Raw genomic sequence first — 24,068 nt, 5'->3', positions numbered from 1 at the left:
ACATTTCTATCGTTCCGTAACAAAATACATTTCTTTGAAACCGCTATGAAGTTATTTTTACTATAACATAACTCACTCTGAGATTATAACGTGCAATTGGTACACACTTCTGCAAAGCACCATCTATTAATATTACATATGCATCGTCATGTACGTATGCATCTAATTATATGTATACGCATTCATGCATGTACATATATATACATACGTGCATACGACAACATGCATGAATCTATTTCGTATATGCAAACTATACTTATCTTTATAATCTATACTATCATTATAAATTCATGCAATCATACACATACTTAGACATAAATACATGGGTCTACCTACTAATTTATGCCTATGTATGTATATATATGTATATATATCTCTCTCTCTCTATATATATGTATATATGTACGTATATATATATGTATATATATATATGTACATATATGTATGTATATGCATGTATATATACATATATGTATATATATAAATGTATACACACATATACATACACACATATATGTCTGTGTGTGTATATATATATATATATATATATATATATATATATATATATATATATATACATATACATATATGTATGTCGAATTTCAGTCATACATTCGCGCATGCATACACGCATACATATATATATTTATACATATTTACATACATGCATGCATACATACATGCATACATACATACACCCACATACATACATACACACACATACATACACACATATATACATACATACATACGTACCCACATACATACCGACATACACATATACATGCATACATACATACGTACACACACACACACATACATACATGCATACATACATACATACATACATACATACATACATGCACACACACACACACACACACACGCACACACTCCTACCTAGCTAATTGCCATAACAGCCTGCCTGCAGTATCTACAAGACAGCAATATCTACAACAATAGAAAGAAAATTTTAAATCATTTTGCTGGATAATTGTTGGTTGCTACTCTTTGTAAGTTAAAGGAGAATAAATGCTTCCTATGCGAAATGGCTTGAGTAGTATATATCTTCTAGTATAATTGACGCCGTTTATAATGATCATTGCAGGGTATAGCTTTTTAGATAACGATAACCAGTAGATAACATCAACTTGCGATTTAGGAATATCCTCTGCGAGCATGAGATCAACTAATTTTGATAAAAGTTGCTTTGTTAGCATTATCCGTGATAAGAATAAACGGCTTTCACCATACATGTAATATAGTGTATACTACGTAGCTATGTTTTGGGAAAACATTGCAGGCTGCCACCGTTTCGTGTGGAATGATGACAGAACATTATTAATATAACAAATTGATGTTTAATGTTAACTATGTTACTTCGCTTTTTTATCTGGTTTACAAGGTTCTTGATGTGGATTTCTGCATGAAACAAATCTTGTTGTGTGTTGGGTGGGTCATTACACCAACGATAAAAATAAAACACGCACTGGTTCAATATCACTTCTTTATTTTTAGTCAGTTGGTTAAATATGTAACAAACTGACTAATCGATCGTTTGTCTAATGTACTGGTTAAATAATCTATCGTTTTGTTTTTTGTTATTCAAAGTCCTTTTGTCGCTACTTGCGACTTTGTCAATGACCTGTACTCACGCTTCAAGATCTACTCCGAGTCTGTCTGAGAATAAGTCTTGTGCCTGTGTGTATGTAGATGTATATTTGTTTAGAAGAGAAGGGAAGGGTGAGAGTGAACGTAGTGTGTGTGTGTGTGTGTGTGTGTGTGTGTGTGTGTGTGTGTATGTGTGTGTCTACGCCCGCGTGACTGCCTGCATGTGTTTGTGAGTGTGCATATGTGCATTAGCTATCTGCAACCTTCCTAAAAAGACTATTTTGTTGTTATGGTGAAGGTAATGATGAGGATTGTGATGATGACAGCCACAGCTGTCACCGCCACCATCATCTTCATGTTCAGCCTCCTCTTCCCCCTAAACTTCTTTTTCTTCCTCTTCCTCTTCCTCTTCGCTTAACATCATCATTAACTGCGGAAACAGCGATAGCTACGAATACTGTTACATTCGTCGGCTCGTTTGAAATTTCTACTTTACTAAAAAGGTAATACGTTCCTATGCTGTTAAGATGCTACTGTCATAGGAGCAGTTAATGGAGTTGTTAAACTTCATATCAAGCTAGGTTTACTCATTTCTCGACAAAACCTAAATCCGTGCATATAATTTCTAAACAAGCAAAGAAGTGTATCGTTCGTAGAACAGAAATAAACTTGGAAGTTTAACCAATGAATTCTGCTGGTTATTTTGACTCTGAACAAACTAATTTTGGTACAACTTCTATAACTCACAGGAAAGTAAAAAAAAAAATACTCAACTAAAAAGTCAGCTCTGCGTTTTTTATATTTTGTCTGGAAGAATTTTCTGCGTGAACTTTCGAAATTAATAGCATCCACCAATTTACTAATTTGAGCAGATGGCGTACATTTTGCAAACGAAGACCATTTTTTTCCCCAATCTTTTGCTTGGATTCCATTGGTTCACCATGTAACATTCATTGATATAATGTTTTCATACTGTATTATCCAACTGATAGGCGCAGGCGTGGCTGTGTGGTAAGAAGCTTGCTTCCGAAACGCACGGTTCCGAATTCAGTCCCACTTCGTGATATCTTGGGCAAGTGTTTTCTACTATAGCGTCGGATCAACCAAGGCCATGTGAGTGGATTTGGTAAAGGAGAAACTGAAAGAATCCTCTCGTATATATACTCTTTTACCGGTTTCAGTCATTATACTGCCGCCATGTTTGTGTATGTACTTGTGTGTCAACGTTTTTGCTAGCTAACGTTTTTGCCAGCTCGCCGCCTCCACACACGTATATATATAATGAAAGAAAAATACAAGGCAAATTGAACTGAGAGTGAGATAGGAAGAGAGATGAGTAATGTGAGAGAGAAACAGAAAATTATGTTGATTGATGTTTCATTAACTGTTTCTCAAGAACGATCTGTCGTTCATTTTCTCTCTTGATTTATTTTTCATTTATATATGAGTGTTGCATTGTAAGATGTGTTATATGCTTTTGAAGTTGGGTTGGGTCGGCCTTTTGTTATTCTTGCTTCTTATTGATACATGTTCGAAGAACGATGTTCTCTTTCCTTTAAAGCAATCAGAAAGTAAACTGATGTTTTGATATAATTAGCTCCGGAAAATGCTTTCCAATAACGCTTTAGATTTTTCACATAGTTTTTTCTTTGCTGGATTTCTTGCTCAATATATCAAATATTTACTTGATATACATTTAGCAGAGACAAGATACTTTCGAAACTGCTTGGTTTAATTGCAGTCACTGTCGATATTTTCTTGAGTATGATATTACAAATGGGATCATAAGGAGTTGTAACTCAATTTGTTATTGTCATTGTTAAATATGTCATATGTTCTTTCTATGGCAATCTAAACCGACGAATGATTCTTTGTTTTATTGGTATTTTTCTTGTGCTTATGTTTTGCATTTGCAATATAATAGTACTTGGCGAGCTGGCAGAAACGTTAGCACGCCGGGCGAAATGATTAGAGGTATTTCTTCTGTCTTTACGTTCTGAGTTCAAATTCCGCCGAGATCGACTTTGCCTGTCATCCTTTCGGGGTGGATAAATTAAGTACCAGTTGCGTACTGGAGTCGATAAATTAAGTACTGGTGTCGATCTAATCGACTGGACCACTCCCCCAGAATTTTAGGCCTTGTGCCTAGAGTAGAAAAGAATAAATATAGTCCCTTGCTTATAGTTTTCTTGTAGCGAATGATGTTCCAGACAGAAGTTAAGATTAATCTACCCCAAATTATAGCATTTTTTGGCAACAGTATGAGCTAATGATTTCGAGAAAATATATTAACTAATTGTGTCCTGCGAGGGTCATTGCCCCAATAATAATAACACACGCACTGGTTCAATATTACTTTTGACTGTTAGTCAATTGGTTAAATATCTAACCAAGTAATCAATCTTTTGTTTCATATGCTGGCTAATATATCGGTTGTTGATCTAAACCGCAATCAGTTGTGGATGGTACGATCAATCGATTGCTTAAGCAACACATTAAACAAGTAATCAGGTAGTTGGTAATTGACTAACAATAAAGAAGTGATATTGAACAAGTGCATGTGTTACTATTATTGGTGTAATAACCCTCACAAGACACAATAAGATTTGTTTCAATACACGAATTCACATCAACAATCTTGCAAAATACAAAGCGAGGTAAATTATCTAAATTAAAATAAGAATCATCCAATTTCGATTTTAACTTTACGGGAACGACGGATTTTTGGCATCAAACAGGTTTAAGCGACAACAAAAAATACACTTTGAATAAAATGATCGATGGATCACCAGAGAAACAGCTGCTTTTCAATTCTATTAAAAATCCTAAATAAATCTTTATGCTATCAGCATCTTCGACTATGCTATCGTTTTTATAGATTCATATCAAAAAACCAAATTGATGTTATTGGAGTTTTTTTCCGCCTCATATATTCATCACTAATTGAATATTATGATTGTTATGGTGCGTATATTTATGCACTTTTATACAATCTGACAAAACTCTAGCAGAGTATCTTGGATTTAGTCGTTCAACCATTCATCGACACCTGCGTGCCATCGCAAAGTTCAGCAAATTGGGTCAATGGGTTTCTAACAAACTTACCGAGTGTGCTCTTCTTTTTGGACCGAAGAGTGTCTGGTGAAGAGAAATGGGTTCTCTATAAAAATGTGAAGTGCCGTAGACAGCGGGTAGGCAAAAGAGTAACACCGGCACCCCGAACTTTACGTTCTGAGTTCAAATAGGGTTCGACTTTGGTTTTCATGCTCTTGAGATCGATAAAGTAAGAACCAATTGAGCACTGGGGTCGATGTAATCGACTTAGCCCCCACCCCGAAATTGCTGGCCTTGTACCAAAGTTTGAAACTAATACCACTTCCAAGAGATATTGGTTTCGATTGGTATTCATTCATGCATATATGTATACATGTGTGTACATATACAAGTGTGTGTTAGGTACGTGTGGATTTATACGCACGCACGCACAACACACACACACACACATATATATATATGTATACATATATATTTATTTATTTATTTATACATAGCGTGGAAAACTTTTTACAAGACATTTAAATCAGATACTCTTACGTTCACTTAATGTTTTCAGTGATCTTCCTACAGTTATGTACTCACATATATTCTCATACACATGCATACCCTTGCGTGTGTGTGTGTGAGAGAGAGAGAGAGAGAGAGAGAGAGAGAGAGAGAGAGAGAGAGAGAGAGAGAGAGAGTCCGTGTTAATTTCCTTATATATAATATAATATAATATAAGATAAATATATATATATATATATATATATGCGTATATTCATTCCTCTGTCTGCTTGATTTTGAATACCTTCAGGTCTGCTGTTTTAGTTCTCGTAACAACTCACCTGCATATAAATTTTATCTGACATGCTTCATGAAACTGCATTATCAATAACGAGATTTACAACGAACCTATCGGCTAGCAATTCCATTTTATATGAATGCAGAAGAGTTATGACTTCTAATCTTCAAGTTGGCACCCCTGCCGCTTTCTTTACTGCTGTTGTTGAGAATTTTGATTACAAGGAGATAGTGTTACGATAAATGTACTTGTGTATCCATCGGGTATATTGTTCTCCGTCCATGCTATTGAAATGTATTGCATGCTTCTAATGATTTCCTGGCCGAGACCGACAACTCTTTCTGTGGCAATGCACAGCCAAGTTTTATATGTTCTTTTGTTTCATTAAACAATGGTAGCTACTCTATCTGTTCGTTTGCTTTATTTTGTTAGTTTCAATCCTTAGTCTCAACAAAATAAAACATCTAATGTGATACTCATTGATTGTACATGAACTTCGGTCCACCTCTTGGGATTAAATACGATCTTGACTCACAAGGAAAAGGAAATTTAAAATGAAGCATAAAGAATGGTTTCAGATTGAAGTATAATTTCCATACTAGTTTTTCTACAACACACATACATACACATACGCACACACGACATATTTTGGTTCAGTTTCTTTCTGCCAAATTCCTCTCATTAAGTATTTATTTCTTTATTGCCCACGGGGTGGGGTGCTAAACATAGAGGGGACGAACAAGGACAGACAAAGGGATTAAGTCGATTACATCGATCGCCAGTGTGTAACTGGTACTTATATACTCGACCCCGAAAGGATGAAAGGCAAAGTCGACTTCGGTGGAATTTGAACTCAGAACGTAACGGCAGACGAAATACCGATTTCTTTATTAGGCATAAAGCCCCAAACACAGATGAGGACACCACAAAGACAGACAAGACCACAGTGGGGATAAAAAACATAAAACGAATGTAAATGAAATGAAAGTTGTATGGACCCCACTCCCATGCGGTACCATTTGAACCGTTATATGTACTATTTACAATTGTTCTCTTTTTTTTCCTTTTTTGTTTTTAGTAGAACTTCATTAGTGGTTCGATATCTCTCAAATCCGCCACTGGTGGCAACTCTTTAAATTCTACCTCCACTCCTTGTGGGTCAACATTATCTCCACACATCTCTTTCAATTTTCTGTAGTTTTCTTCAATGAACAGTTCAACATAGACTCACGCACTGACTTCACAGAGACGGGATACCGCTAAGCATTTCGCCCGGCGTGCTAACGCTTCAGCCAGCTGGCCGCCTTGTTCTCATTAAACATTGGTCAACCCAAGACAAAGGTTTTCTGAGATCGAATCCAGAACCAAGTGGCTTCCAGACGAACGCTTTTAACTACACTGTGAGTGCGTGCTCGCGCGTATTTGTGTATGTGTATTTGTACATGTGTGTGTGTGTGTGTGTGTGTGTGTGTGTGTGTGTGTGTGCGTGTGTGTGTATGTGTGTGCGTGTACGTGTGTGTGTGTGCGTGCGTGTGCGAACGTGCGTGCGTGTGTGCGAACGTGCGTGCGTGTGTGCGAACGTGCGTGCGTGTGTGTGTGTGTGTGTAAATATGAGTTGATATTTTCGTTGTTACTAGGAAACGAACAGACATCTTCTAATGTCTAAGGAACGGATATTTATTTAAGTATTTCCATGTCACGAAAATTTGAAGATGTTAAATAACAAGGCAGTATTTGTTAGAATTTAGTCATAAAGAAACATTTATATTCTTTATATTCATGCATAAATTAACATACATCTACGTCAGTTTGCATTCATTGTAACATTTTGATAAAAATAGCTTTGTATGTTATAGAAAATAAATGTTTCACTCTGCATAACTGTTGTGTAAGCAATATTAATGATAGCTTCCGCTGCGTCTTCCTAACATCTTCTGAAGGTGAGGTAGAGACTAAAACATGATGAGTTTTAAATAGCAACATAACCGGTTCGTATACTCAATATTCCAAAATTTATCGTCGTGCAGCATATTAAGTAGTGAGATTTATTTCAGGCAGCATATAAATTAAATTTTCTTTTCTACTCTAAGCACAAGGCCCGAAATTTTGAGGGGAGGGGGTCAGTCGATTAGATCGACCCCACTACGCAACTGGTACTTAATTTATCGACTCCGAAAGGATGAAAGGAAAAGTCGACCTCGGTGGAATTTGAACTCAAAACCTCTCTAAAACTTGATGTGCTTATGTTTATAAACATCCGAGTATAAATAATGTGAAAATATAGGAATAAATATTAAATATTAATACGCAATATATAATCCTTTCTACTGGAGGCATAAAACTTGAAATTTGTAGGAAGGGCAAATTTGTAGGGAGTCGATTACATCGACCCAGTGTATCACTGGTACTTAATTTATCGACTCCAAAATGATGAAAAGCCAAGTCGACCCCAGCGGCATTTGAACTCAGGACATGCAGACAGCCGAAATGCCGCTAAGTATTTCGCCCGGCGTGCTAACGACTCTGCCAGCTCGCCGCCTTAATGCACGATATATAATGATAGCAGTGAGCTGGCAAAATCGTTTCCGCGCCGGATAAAATTCTCAGTGCTATTTCTTCCGACTTTACCTTTTCAGTTCAAATTCCACCGGAACCGATTTTCCCTTGCATCCTTTCGAGATCGATAGAATATGTATCTGTTGAGCATCGGGGGTCGATGTAATCGACGTCCCTCTTCTCTGCAATTACTGTCCTTCTATCAAAACTTGGAACCAGTACGCAATACATAGAAGAAATGCACGTGCACGCCCACAAACACAGACACGTACGCAAATAATTTCCATATCGAGTTTCCATTATAATAACATCACATTTTAGCGAAGCAGAAGAGGTCGAAAAGGATTTGACTTCAACAAAAAATACTAAGATGAGAAGCAAGAAAAATTTCGAAAAAAGTTTCTAAAAACAGATTTCCTCGAAAAGGTTTAGAGATTTAAATTATTAATTTTTTTTTTTTTCGAAGAAATTGTATTATTTTCAATACAAATCCAGTAAAAAAAAACTATGCATTCTGTTTTTAGTATTCCGATATTTTAATGTTCAACTTAAATTTATTTGTATCTCTCTTTCTCTCTCCCTCCCCTCTCTCTTTATATATGTATGTGTGTACTTGTACATGTGTTTACCTTCTGAAAATTTTAGTTACATATGTCTCTCTCACTCCCTTTCTCTCTCTTTAATACATATATATATATATATATATATATATATATATATATATATATATATATATATATATATATATATATATATATATGGCAATTGAAAGACGGAAGGAGGAATATATGTATATTTATGTATCTAGGTATCAATATATTTTTCTTTATAAATCTATATGTATCTATATATGTATATGCAGGAATATATGTATGTATATACGTACATTTATATTTATAAAGCTTAATCCTTATCAGGTCACCTGGATTCCTCTTATAGCGACACTTCACCCCATTATAAAGGTTACGGAGACTAAGTTCAAAACTATTAAGTGTTTTCTAAATTCAGAATATACACCTCTCATATTTTGACTGTGTAGATATAGATATATATATATATATTGTTATGTAGGGGTGTTTGGAGAATTTTTTAAATATTAAATTTGGGTTTGTGATTACTCTTTTACTCTTTGACTTGTTTCAGTCATTTGCCTGTAGCCATGCTAGAGCACTGCCTTTAGTCGAGCAATATATATATATATATATATATACATATAATAATATTAGGGATAAAATCCAAAATTACAGGTAAAAACTCAATTAAAATCAATTTATAAAAAATAAAAATTAAATTGAGCTTTATAGATAAAATATATATAAAATATATAGTTTTAGGGAAAACTTGGTTATTTTCCCTATATATATATACATATATATAAAACATATATATATATATATATATATATATATATATATAATAATAATAAATGGTAAAAATCATTAATGATTTTTACCAGGTGGTCAACGCGAAAATAAAAATCTCATAGGTAAATTTTACAATTATTTTATAATTCAGTACGTGGTGAGGCGCAAGCCAAGCCCTTGTTATAATTATGTATATAATTATAATATATATATATATATTTGTGTATATATATATATATATATGTATATATGTATGTGTATGTATATGTATATATATATATATATATATGTATGTATATATATGTATGTATATATATATATATGTATGTATATATATGTGTATATATATATATATATATGTATATTGATATATGTTACACTGATTACTCTGCATAAAATGCAAAATACTTAATTTTTTCATAGATTAGGTAGGTATAATTCTCCCCTGCTTTTCAATCCCAGTATTTAAGCTATGCAGAGTACTGCTGTAGTATACGTGCACTGCTACAACAATGTTTTCCCTACGTGTTATAAAGGCAGAAGTAAATCTGCCTTCAACTCAGTTGCGCGCCTGTGTTGCGCTTATATTTTGTGTTTTACTACATAAAGTTCACCAACTCCCTACCCCGAGTAATTACTGACGGCACGCGTCTCTCATAACCCTAACTCTGGTTTCTCCTCACCCGGAGCGGATAAATCTTTCACCTTTTACTAAAGATTTCCGTGGAGAGGAACATTTTAATGAGTCTATATATATATATATATATATATATATATATACATATATATATATATATATATATATATATATATATTTTCATGATGGTTGCCAACTCGATTTCGAGTAGAGCCATTGCCTGATTTCTTTATGCCCTAAAATATCATCGATGAGCTGCACAAATATGGTTTTTGAGGCCTGGCAAAGACTTGCATGCTTCTTGACAATTAGTGCAAGAAAACGTGGTGATTGTATAGTTTACAGATCCAAGAACTTTATGAAGCCTTTTCAAGCCACGTTTTGATCTGCATACTTTATGGCAGAGTATGCATTCAAAATCATCTGTATTTACATACATACATACATACATACATGTACACATATATTCTTTATGAATATAACCTGCTCGCTATCCCTCATTTACTTAATTAAATCGTTAATTTATTTATTTAGATACATCAGATGATAGTAAGTGTTTCAACGTATATTCCTTCTATTTAATTAATATCATATAATCATTAGTTCTAGATATTGATTTTTTTTCACATAATTATTTAATTATATTTATTTGGATTTACTAGACGCATATTCATTTACTATAATGTCTATTTAATTTTATTTATTTGAATTTATTAAACGTATATTTAATCTTATGTGGACACTGATCTGGAAAATTTCCTCAACGTCTAAGTCACAACTTTTTCCTTCAATGCTATAAGATTTTGCCCGGCTAATTACTGTCCTTAATTGCCCAAATTAATCTACTTCCTTCATATTATATAACATAAAGATTCTGTTCTTCTATATCGGATGGATGAAATCATCTGTAACGACAACTGGAACTTTATAAGCGTTGATCACAGATGTCGAAGAAGAACCATCAATAAACACCAAAACTAACACAAATTAACAAAACCCAGGAAAAATTAATTGATATGGAGATAAACCGGTGTACGCTTGGATGAAATGCACCCCTGTTGAAAGAGCAACCTCTTTCCGGTTTGGGGAAGGAGAAAGAGAGAGAGGTGGTACGATCGATTAGACGAGCGTGGGCGAGGGCAGTTTGGACAAGAGGAGACAGTTATCTCCGACGCATAAACAGGCGGGCCTGGTACTGGGACTCGAAATCCTGGTGCCGGCTGCCCAAGTTTCGGAGGTAGTGGAACTGGGAGTAGGGAATGTGAGAGGGATGCGAGGAGGAAGAGTTGAGGCAGAGCTGGGTACAGGACAACACAAAGAAACGTGGACAATATATATATATATATATATATATATATATATATATATATATATATACGACAGCTTCTTTCAGGTTCTATCTATCTATCAAATCCACTCACATGGCTTTGGTAGGCTCGAAGCTATAATAGGAGATACTTGCCCAAGGAGCCACGTAGAGTGACTGAACATGGAACGATGTGGCTGGGAAGAAACCTTCTTACCACACAACCACGCCTATATAAATATATAAAATATTGGTTTCAAATTTTGGCACAAATATGAAATTACATCGACCCCACTTACTCAACTGGGTCTTCTTTTTATCAACTTTGAAAGGCTAAGTCGACCCCAGTGGAATTTGAACTCAGATCGTAAAGAGAGACGAAATGCCCCTAAGCAGTTTTCCTTACGTTCTGACGATTCTGCCAGCGTGCCACATTGCTTGGACTTAAATATTCTTTTCTACTCGAGGCACAATACCCGAAATTTTTTGGGGAGGGTGTCAGTCGATTAGATCGACCGCAGTATGTAACTGGTTTTTAATTTATCGACCCCGAAAGGATGAAAGGCAAAGTTGACCCCGGCGGAATTTGAACACAGAACGTAAAGAGAGACGCAATACCGCTAAGCATTTCACCGCCTTACTTGGACTTTAATATTGAATAGCTACTTGACCAATACGTTACTTATGCATATTATATTCAAATCATATCTTAATTACATATTATTTTCTAATTCTTATTTTCTAAAGCCTAATTTGGCATCATTCCACCATAAAATGCCTCCTTCTTATTTATTTTTATCACCATCCTTCGCCTTATCCTACTCTACATTATTTCATTTCATTATATTAGATTGAGTCAATTTTATTGTAATTCTTATCTGTATTTTATTTTAAATTATTTATCATTATCTTTCCACTCGTTTTGTTGTTCTTCTCATCTTGATATTTTTAATGTAACACGTTCGTCAAATCCGTTTGGATTTATTTCATAATCTTCTCCCAATCTCCTCTCCGGCTTTTATATATGTAGCTTTCAACAGTATTATGATAGGTATATGTGTGAGGAGGAAAATTTGTTTTTTAGGAGTGTATATATTATATGAATATGTAAGTATGAGTTTGTGGGGGTTGTGTGCGTGGGCGTGTACAAATACATACATACATATTCATGCACACACACCCACGCATACATTTGGGAAAAATCACAAAAACCAAGAGTTGATATTTTGAATACATTTAATACGTACGTTTCCAGTAATTACGTAAATTAACAGGAACATAAACCCTCGTCAGTCGACAATTCTAAAAGATATATATGCACACACACACACACACACACACGCACACACACACACACACACACACACACACACACACACACACACACACACACACACACACACACACACACACATATATATATATTATACGTGCTTCCTGAAAGTGCATAATCTATCTATCTAACACATTATTGCATCGATCATCTATTTTTATGTCATTTTTATATAATTTCTGAAAAATTGTGTTTATTCATATACATATACACGCGCTTAAATTCACGCACACGTACGCACCCCTACACACATACACACATATGCATAATGTATCACTTCAATGTACAAAGGAGATTCTTTTCAGTATCGAATTGTAACGGCCTCCTGACAAGATGTTTTAAATTATTTAAGAAAATTTCCATGTTATTGCGATCGTGTTTCTGTTCTCCACATTATTATTATTATTATTATTATTATTATTATTGCTTTTGCACAGCTTCTAACACTGGAGATGTACTACAGTGTCAGCTGTTCACTACCAGTGAACTAAGGTAACACCTCTTATTTTTCGAGCACCTTTGGGAGTATTCAAGCGGTTCCAAGCAGTGTTGTTTTCTACAAGTGCTCCACCCTTATTGCAGCCCCTATTTGTTCCACGTACTTCTCAAGATTTTTACTCACTCTTCCCAGGGCTCTGATAATTATTGGTACTACTGCTGCCTTTTTCCCCGACCACAACTGCTTAACCTCCCAAGCTAACCTGTCATATCTCTCCACTTTTCTTTCTTCCTTACCGCATACCTTGTTGTCAGCTGAGCATGATCCAACATAGTTTGGTTTCTTTGGAGCTGAACTGCCAGAATCATTAATACACCGGGCAAAATGCTTAGCGACATTACATCTGAATTTACGTTCTGAGTTCAAATTTCGCCGAGGTCGACTTTATCTTTCACCTTTTCGGGGTCGATAATATAAGTACGAGATGAACGCTGAAATCGATATAATCAACTCATCCCCACCTCACCCGAAATTGCCGGTTTTGTACCAACATTTGAAACTATTAATATTATGTGAAATGGTAAGGGTGATTGCTAGATCGTGGTTTCAATTTCTAGACTGGGCATTGCGTTGTGTTCTTGAGCAAGCTCATCTCACATTGCTCTGCGATCACTTTGAAACCTGACACGTGGTACACCGTGCACCTGTTCAGACAACGTCGATTTGATGGAGAGAGCAAGCTTATGTGCGACACGTACATTTGCTCACTATAAACAAATCATTCCTGCAGATCGGGCGACAAAAGCCAACGCTTATACGTCGTTTACGACGGATGATTCCATTATTATTATTATTATTATTATTATTGGCGGCGTCTGGCAGAATCGTTAGTGCGCTAGACGAAATGCTTAGCGGCATTACGTCTCTATGTTCTGCGTTAAAATTTCACAGATGTCAATTTTGTCTTTGTTTCCGGGTCGATAAAATAAGTACCAGATGAACACCGAGATCGATGCAATCACCCTCCCCACATTTACTGAAATTACTGGCCCTGTGCCAAAAGTTAGAAACAATTGTTACCGTTATTAATATAATTAATACAAATTTATAATGAATGATTTGCCAAATCATTATAGTGTCCGATCGATCACTTTACGCTATTTATACCTCGATATATTCTGGGTTAAAATTCGATGGTAACTTTTTTTTTCCTTTTTCTTTTTTATCCTTCCGAGGTAAAACTTAAACAATATTTTCTACTCGTTTTTTATTTCGCATGTTTGAAATTTCCCATTTATTTCAGGCAGAGGTTTGCTATAAACACAATACATTATTAACTGTAAATATCTTTCAGTAAATAAAGGTCTCAAGATGAGCCTTGTGAAGTTCAGGTTTGTCTAGTTACGAAATATGGCATTCCTAGTTATTTTCAGATTTCTAACTAAATAGCTTTCGTTATCATCGTAAAACAGAATCATTTAGGTTATATGTAAGCGCTCTGGTTTCATTCCGTTATGATCCGATCGCTTTATGGTCATGCTATTAAAATATCGCTTTCGACAGTGGATGCAGTTGTGATTAGTTACAGTAATATCTAGGTGTCCCGTAAGGTGATTTTTAACATAAATATGAACATATTTTCTATTTATGTGCTTATTCGAGATTCATTTTATTATACATATATCCCATCTACATTGGTTACAAAATCAACTAATTCCACGTTCATTATGGATCACACGAATTATATAAATGTGTGTGTGTACCCTGAATTTATACGGCAAGAAGAAAATGGAGGGGAACCAGAAATAGTATGCATCAACTGTTAGACCTTATATTATGTCTATTTATTTATTTTAAACAATTATTAGAATATATATATATATATATATATATATATATATATATATATATATATATATATATATATATATATATATATATACACATATATATGTAAAGATTGTGTTTTACATACATAAGTACCAGTAATTTCTAGAATAGAAAAAGAACTGCTTCTTACAGCTGTTTCTGCCAAGAGGTCACAGTATCCCACGTTATTTCCATCTTTTGAGTGTACAGTAGTGATCGGTAGATAAAATTAGGGTACTTGGGTTTGCCTCTAGGCTTCATTAGAGTGTATACATATATATATATATATATATATATATATATATATATATACATACATGTGTGTGTAGGTGTGTGCGCGTGCATTTTTGTGTGATTGTCCCCACCACCACTTGAAAACCAGCATTGGTGTGTCTACGTCCCGTAAACTAGCAGCTCGGTAAGCGAGAGCGATAGAACAACAAGCTTTACAAAAAATAAGTGCTGGAGTCGATTGAAGGCGGTGCTCTAGAATGGTCGCGTCCTAATAGCAAAAGCAATTAAATGACAAAAGATGTGTGTGTGGGTGTGTGTGTGTGTGCGTGTGTGTGTGTGTGTGTGTGTGTGTGTGTGTGGGTGTGGATGTGCGTGTGTGTGTGTGTATGTGTGTGTGTTTAAGTGTGTATATTTGATAGATTAATAATTAATGAGAGGCCACTGTAGATTAAAAGAGTGAAGACGGTGTTGAGGTCAGAAATAATATGATTAATACTATTACACATTATTTGAAATGAGAATAAAAAGAATTCTTTTTACATTGACACATATTCCATCGAGTGCGATATATGAATCAACTGATGGCGTTTATAGTTAAAAAATATGGAGGAACATTTTAACAGGGTTCTTTCTGAAGTAAAGATAAATAAATAAATCTTATATTTTATTCTATTATTCTGGAGTAAAGATAAATAAATAAATCTTGTATTATTCTCTCATATTCCATTATACTTTATTATGTTATATTATATCGAGTGGAAAGATACGATCAGAGGAAGAAATGCAGGGGTCAGAAAGAGAAACGTGGGCGACTACAACTGAAATATTGAGAGATTTATAATTAGATGCAGAGAGAGGAAGAAAGATAATGAAATGATATGAAGAATTACATACAGAAGCATATAAAATGAGGCGGCGAAGAAGAGAATGCCGTTGGTGTGAGTTAGATAACACTTTATTTATCTGTGAAAAGCGATAAGTCCTTAAAATAAATTTCATTTCTTAGGAATATGGAAAGAAAGAAAAATAAGTTTCTCTTCATCTGTGCTATCGATCTAGTACCTCACTTCATATCATTCTATTTATAATTCCATTAGCAACCAACATCTAACTCTTGTATTTTCTCTGTTTTTAATTTTAAATCTCCTTTTCCACTTTTCCCTCTGATTTTCTCTGTCTATTTAATACTGTTCTTCTTTGAACTCACGTACAGGTACGGCATCTCTTCTGTCGGTGATACGCTCACAATTATTTAATTTAATATAATTTCATTTTACTTTTTGTGCGTATATTTAGAAAACATTATATTCAGACATACATTGATGGGATCTGTACCATCTACATCTGCTATAAATTCTACGAATTTAATTAAGCCGCCATTTGCTTGAAAAGTTCAGTAACTAATTATTTATTTTATTATATTTATGCATATAGGGTTATATATGTTTATGGATGTATGTATGTGTGTGTGTGTGTGTGTGTGTGTGTGTGTGTGTGTGTGTGTGTGTGTGTGTAAGTATAAATTCATGTGTATATTTATAAATATGTACATTTGTATATATATATATATATATATATATATATATATATATATGTGTGTGTGTGTGTGTGTGTGTGTCTATGTGTGTGTGTGAGCAGATGCGTTTGTATATGCATATATAAATGAATAAAGTGTACATATCTATGGATATATTTATAATTGCATGTATATGCACATACGCATATATATTGTGTATATGTATATATGGTGCATTTGTGTGTGTGTATTTGTGTTTGGGCGTGCGTGTGTGTGCATGTAAATAGTATATGTAATCAAGAAGCTACACACAAACATATGTACTATGCCATCAAAGCAAGAGTATGCTAATGATCAGCATTGTTTCCATTCGAGTTGTATATATATATATATATATATATATATATATATATATATATATATATATACTTCACTCTTTTAACTAAGATAACTGTAAGCACAAAAATTCTAATTACCGTACTGTAATCATTAAGAACGTAAATGAAACCGTAAAATTAACTTAATTGGAGACCATTCTAGAAAAAGTATTTTAATTTTCATTTTCGATTTACGTAAGAGTAGCTAATAATAAACTGAATAATGATATTATGTTGTGAGACGTGATGAAAATTGTCGATTTAAATGGTGATGCTCACCACGTTGTAGACATCTTCAATGAAACCCGAGGCACTTTGACCCGTCTTTCTCAAGACAACCGCGAAGGATAACTAAAACGATGGACTGATACAATCGCCATTTGTCGACGAATGACTGTCGTAGAAGTTTCGAACGACATTCAAGACAAATATGTTACAAAACTTAGAGGCATGACCTTCAACAGTCGTCTAAAGATGTTTAGGGTCGTGAGACATGTTGCTGCGGATAAAAAACATATACACAAAAAAGAAAAAAATATACAAACGAGTCCTCATTTATATTGGTCATGATCATGATAACTGGAAGTTGTCAGACTATTTAATACTCTTGTGCTGAGATAAATTTTATTTTTTGGGACTGCCATTCCTCTATATGAACTTCGTGCAAGAATAAAATGTCACTTAGTGCACATAGAAACTACAGTTAATCCTAAAGGTGGCAACATCAGTGTTTGGGTTGCGTGTCTGCAAAAGGAATAACGAGGGCATCATGAAAAGTAGAGCTTGTGTGGAGATCTTGGTGAAGTCAAAGATTCCATTTGTGTAATTTTGACCAGTTGTGGGTTGTTCAGTATTATAACGTGCATATCAAAGAATAATGAAGAAATTCCCCAAAAGCAAAGAAATCTGAGTGCTTCAGTAACACGACAATAAAAGTTTAGAAAATTCCTTGGTCAGTTTTATTACACAAGCCAAGAAAAATTTCTTTTTCTCAATTGTCAAAACATATGGACCTGAACTAGGATTTTTTTGACACACAAAATCCGAAAATGACATCCATTTGTTACCAACACCTCAAGGTTTTCAGATATTGAGTCCATTGAATTTCATTGTTTTTTCAATAAAACACCTTATGAGGGACAAATCATAACATACAAACATACATAGGAATTGATTTTTTTTAAAACCAGAGTATTTTCTTAAAATTCTACTGCAAAGCTAGTAAAAATCATAACATTTCTATAGTCATTATTTATGCTCAAGTTCCCATGAAATTGCGTTTTATAATGATTTTTCATGAGTGCTGAACCTCAGAAAGACAGATCACGAAGCAATCTCCAGCAATATTCTTCCATAAAATGCAAGTCCCACCTGTCCTGATACCTTTGTTCCATTCATTTTGTCTTGATGGAAACGTTCTCCCTGCTCGTCACCTGTGCCACCAAGATTGTCAAGGAATTTCTCAAGGTGACAAGGAGATACGCCCGGGAAGTGAGAAAGTCTTTTATGTTTCGAGCCTACGCTCTTCGACAGAAAGGAACACAGAAATAAACAGGGAGAGAAAATACAAAAAGGTTTAGTGGCTAGTGATCTATCATATATACATACATATGAATGTATATGTATATATTTGATGTATATAGTTAATGTGTACATACATATGTACATAAAGATATATATATATATATATATATATATATATATATATATATATATATATATATATATATATATATATATATATATATGTAAGTTTGTGTGTAAGTCAATGTAATTTATATATTCTGTTTACTTTCTGTAATCTGGCTGAAAGAAATACAAAAATTGTCCTCCCTGAACGCAATTAAAACTATATTTCGCCAACAAAAATATAAATATACGTTTGCATTATGTTTATCTCTCTATAATTTTAGCATTCTTCGTTTATTGCTAACTTTTGTTTCGGAGTACAATCTTGCCAGTTCTTTTTATCTTCTTTTGTATATTTTATTCTTTTTTTAAAATATCTATAATTATCTTTATTCGTTTTTGCATTTCTTATTTTGGCCACTATAATCTATTTCTACACTAATTTCTAGAATTGTCTTTTCTCATTTATTTTATTCATATAAGTAAACCAATTTGTCTGTTTATATGAGCCATGGTTGCTGCCTTATTTATTTACAATTTTCTATGAGAAATTGTTGTTGTAATCGTACCTGAAGATAGTAAGTATTTATATACATGTGATCCATATCTTTATTCACTGACATGTCTGCCAGCATTGAAGCTATCATCTATATTTTGCTTCCTTGCATATTTTCCTGACTCCTAATATATTCATATATTCACGTTTGCTGTCTTCATTTTGTTTTGTTCTTTGTTTTTCATTTTTCAGATTTTATTTTACCCGATGGCATAATTTTTGATTCTCAAATAATTTGGAAATAGCTCTTCGTTTATATAATTCCCTCTTTTAGTCATTCATCCTGCGTTGATGATTCACAGGAGGTTCACACATCTGATCATAGGCTCCTTTTTAAATTATTCCTCTTTTTATATAAATCCTGTTCTAAAGAAATTATGTACATTGGCAAAAATAGTTATACAGAAATATATATGTATTTATTCATATATACGCACACATATACATACATGCATACATGCATGATTATCCCTTTACACAACCATGTTGTTATTCCACAACCTACAGTTTTCAGGTATTGTTTTGGTATTTGAAGGGAAATTCGATTTTTTCAAACTACAAGTTTGAAAAAATACGTGTGCGTGTGAATATATACATATATATATATATATATATATATATATATATATATATATATATATATATATATATATATATATATATATAAAAGTGAATATGTGAAGTATTATTACTGTTAAACACAATAATAATGAGGTGGCCAGCAAGACTTCTATCAATACAGGTACAGTATAAAATATTTGAAGAAAAGAAGGGTAAAGATACCGCTTGCTAAAAATCAAAGCGAAAGCTTAAAAAACCCCCACCAATTCTACGAGTTGACATAATGAATATTTTAGAAATAGATGTCATATACTATTTCCAGTTGATGATTGCAGAGCATGTTTCTCATGCACAGCATGAAATCAATTGATATTGGGATATGTATTAGCTGCCTTCGTATTCCATCCTGAAGGTAGGCCTATTTTTTAAAATATTCATTACATTGCATATATGTGTATTTATCATAGAACTGGTGGGTACCTATATGTTGCGATCCAGAATTGGGCAGCGAACGTATGGCCTGTGGTCCCAGTATTGGAGGAACCTTGAAACTAATGTTCATGTCGTTTGGGCAATGCTGGCGGTATATTCTCCACATTGTACAAATGATGTACTGCTCGCGGCGGCGCTGGAGAGTTTGAAGGCTTTAAAGCGGTCCAAGTAATCGAGATCAGTCTTGCCTTCAATTCGTTTAGTGAGTGCCCTCTGGGGTGATTCAATCCTCAAGATGTTTTGTCTTGTAAGGGGAGACCACAAGGGGCCGCAGTATTCGAAGTGTGGCCGTACAAAGGAGGAGAAAAGTGGAATGATGACACCTTGTTCTCTGGACCGGAAGGTTCTTAAGATCCAGGAGCTCATCCTACGAGCTATATTGACCTTATTGTTGATGTAGGAACTCCAACTGAGATTGTTATCAACAGTTACACCCAGATCTCTGATATTATTGGATGCCGTGAGCAGTTCCCCTGAAGGAAAGGAGTATGGCTGTTTTAGAATAAGCTTTCTTCCAAAATGCATCAGCTCAAATTTCCCCTCGTTCAGTTTCATTTTGTTTTTATCTACCCATTGCCTCACAGCATATAGATCAGACTGGAGTTGGGTTCGGTCTTCTTCTTCTTTGATGATTTGCTGGAACGTAGTGTCATCAGCAAATATTTTCACTTCGCAGTGATTTACGACGCTGGAAAAGTCATTTATGTAAATTATAAAGAGTAGCGGGCCCAAGACAATCCCCTGAGGGACACCACTGGTAACTTTTGCTAGGCTTGAGTGGACTCCATCGACCACAACGTCTTGTGTTCTATTCGCCAGGGAATACTTAATGCAATGAAGAAGTTTGCCACGGATTCCAACATTTGCCAATTTTGAGAGTAAGATATTATGGTCAACCCTGTCAAACACTTTATTGAAGTCAAGATATATGATATCAGAGTTCGAACCTGTTCCCAAGGCTTTAAGTATATCTTCAATGTGGTGTAAGAGCTCTGCTAGACAGTCCCTACCACAGCGAAAACCATGCTGATTTGCATTTAGGAGTTTGTGGGTCTCCAGTAAGTCAGCTATCCTTGATCTTACCACCCTTTCAAACACTTTAATGATGTGGGAGGTGAGTGAGATTGGGCGATAGTTGACTGCGAGGGATCTGTTTCCCTGTTTGAAAACCGGGATGACAGACTGGGTTAAGAGCTGTTTCGTTATATAACCTGAGTCTAAAGAATTTCTCCAGAGGTTGGTCAGAGTTGGTGTCTACATTCCTCCAGGAGACTAGTGGGGAATCTATCAGGGCCTACAGCAGAATAGTATTTGACCTTATTTATTGCTACTATGATGTCTGAAGCAGTGAAGGTTATGTCCGAGATTTTATGTTGGGAATCAACTTCGTTCGCTTTATATATTGTGTTTATCTGTGTGTAATTACATATGCAATGTATACATATATGCATTATGTAGGATGTGTATGTTTAATTAATGAGCTTGTTTAAGAGATTTGTAAAGATGAAGTAATGATCTTATGACGTTTATACCTTCAAAACATCAATAGAAATAATTATAAGATACGATAATTAATTCTGGACTGATACAGAACAATAAGAGTGCTTATAATAGACGTTCTGGCGACGTTCAAGTAGTTCAAGTATATATTGTTTAGAATAAATCGTTAGTGACAAAGAATGGTCATCCATAAGAAACTGAGAAACACAATACTCAACATTCAGATCTACTTTTATAAATAAATATCGATACATTCTAATATGCTCTATGATATCATGTTCTCATGAATGAAAACGCAAAACGTCTGCCTTGTAAATTATTGTGGCAACGCAGACGAACACCGGGAGCGAAAACTATATTTTATTAGCTTTACAAAATTTGATTTTACTAATATTATAAAGCCTCGTCCACGATAGAATTATGTTAATTATAATTCATTTTTGCTTCTGCTAATCCCTGTTATCCTTGGTTATGATTTGTCGCTGCACATTTAATATACATTGGTTTCAAATGTTGTCACAAGGCCGGCAAGATCAGGAGAGGGGGCAAGTCGATTACATCGATTCTAGTAATTAGCTGATGCTTATTTTATTGACCCCCGATAGGATGAAAGGCAAACTTCGACCTTGACAGAATTTGAACGTAAATACGGACGATTCTGCCAGTTCGCCGCCTTATATATAATATATCCTTATATACATATGAGTTTATTTATTTCTTTGTGTGTGTGTGAGGAGAGAAAGAGAGAGAAAGAGAGAAAGAGTGTGTGTTTCTCAGAGATAGGCGGCTCTCCGTCGGTTACGACAACGAAGGTTCCAGTTGATCCGATCAACGGAACAGCCTGCTCCTGAAATTCACGTGTACAGACACGTGTACCCGATTTCAGTGGCGTATAAATTCCCCCATCTGGATGGGACGCCGATCCGTCGCAGCGCTACTCATTTTTGCCAGCTGAGTGGACTGTAGCAACGTGAAATGAAGTGTTTTGCTCAAGAATAGAAACGCATCGCCCGGTTCAGGAATCGAATCCACGATCTTACGATCATGAGTCCAACACCCTAACCACTAAGCCACGCATCTCCACGTTCATATAGTAATGCCATAAATTAAACGGGATCTTGTTCAAAACGGGGGCACCAGTTTTCATTTATGTTTTATGTAGTGTTTTTGGTACCTAAAGACTTTCAAACTTCGTATACTTATCTATTTTGTAAATTTTGCATTCGGATTTATTTCATGTAAAAAATTGTCTTATTTCGATAATTTCAACCAGTCACTGACAAGTATTCAGCTATTTACACTTACTCCGTTGGCACTTTAAGCGGTGTAAAGCGTATTTAATCTCCATTACTTCTGACATTTTGCAGAGGCAACACACGTGTGTTCGTTTTCCCTAACCCTAACCCTAACCCTAATTGACTTGCTCCTTCCCTCAAAAACCATGCCTTGTGCCTATAATAGAAAGGTTTATTAGCTACTGCCAATATGCTTCAGCCATTTTTTAACAAGGAAATAATAATTTTATCACCGCCGAGAATCGTTTGTTTACGTAGTCAGCACTTAATGTATACGGCTGAGTGGACGTCAGTCATTGGTTGAAATTACAGAAATACGACAACTTTAACATGAAATAACTTGCGATCTACGTTTTTTTTTGTTAAGAAGACTAAGAGAAAAAGATGTTTTATATGACACATTCTACCAGTGTTCCAAGTTTCAAAGTGTTTCGTTAAGAAAATACTAGTGCCCCCGTTTTGAACAAGATCCATTAAACGGTTGAAGGGAGCGACGAGGAAAAGTAAATAAGGCAGGGAGAGGGTTCAGAATTTATGCGACGTAGGACATAGATGTGTGTGTGTGTGTGTGTGTGTAAGTATAATGTGGCAAACCTTAATACGTTGATCGTTCCCCACAGCCAAAGAAAAAGAAATGAATGAATCACTGTTACAAGAATTTTGCCGAACTATTATCACGTTACTTAAATTCCAGTCAACTCACTTCTGTACGAGCGATTACTTCCCTAAGCTAGAAATCCAGATACATCAAGATAAAGCATGTGAGAAAATGCTTCGTGCCGTATTCTAAATTGTATCACATCAAAACAAATATCAATCGGTAAGGGACGGAATGAATGTCATCATTCGTTATGTTCGGTTATTTAAATCACTTTACAAATAAATTAAAGCAGTAAGCACATTATCAGAACAAGTATTTGATAATGTGTCCGCTAGAATGGTAAAGATGCTC

The 24,068-nt window shown here is 34.7% G+C and overlaps 1 protein-coding gene and 1 pseudogene across 1 annotated transcript in view; one reads left to right on the top strand and one right to left on the bottom strand.

Moving 5' to 3' along the window:
- Positions 1-24,068, bottom strand: part of LOC106884237 (neuropeptide FF receptor 2) — a 274,245-nt gene that overhangs the window by 54,730 nt on the left and 195,447 nt on the right. The gene's annotated exons all lie outside the window — the stretch shown is intronic.
- Positions 10,036-10,152, top strand: LOC128251387 (U5 spliceosomal RNA; annotated as a pseudogene).

The sequence above is a fragment of the Octopus bimaculoides genome, chromosome 2 (assembly GCF_046866305.1).
Source record: "Octopus bimaculoides isolate indiv1 chromosome 2, ASM4686630v1, whole genome shotgun sequence".
NCBI classification, from domain to species: Eukaryota; Metazoa; Mollusca; class Cephalopoda; order Octopoda; family Octopodidae; genus Octopus; species Octopus bimaculoides.
This window is presented reverse-complemented; position numbering and strand designations above follow the sequence as displayed.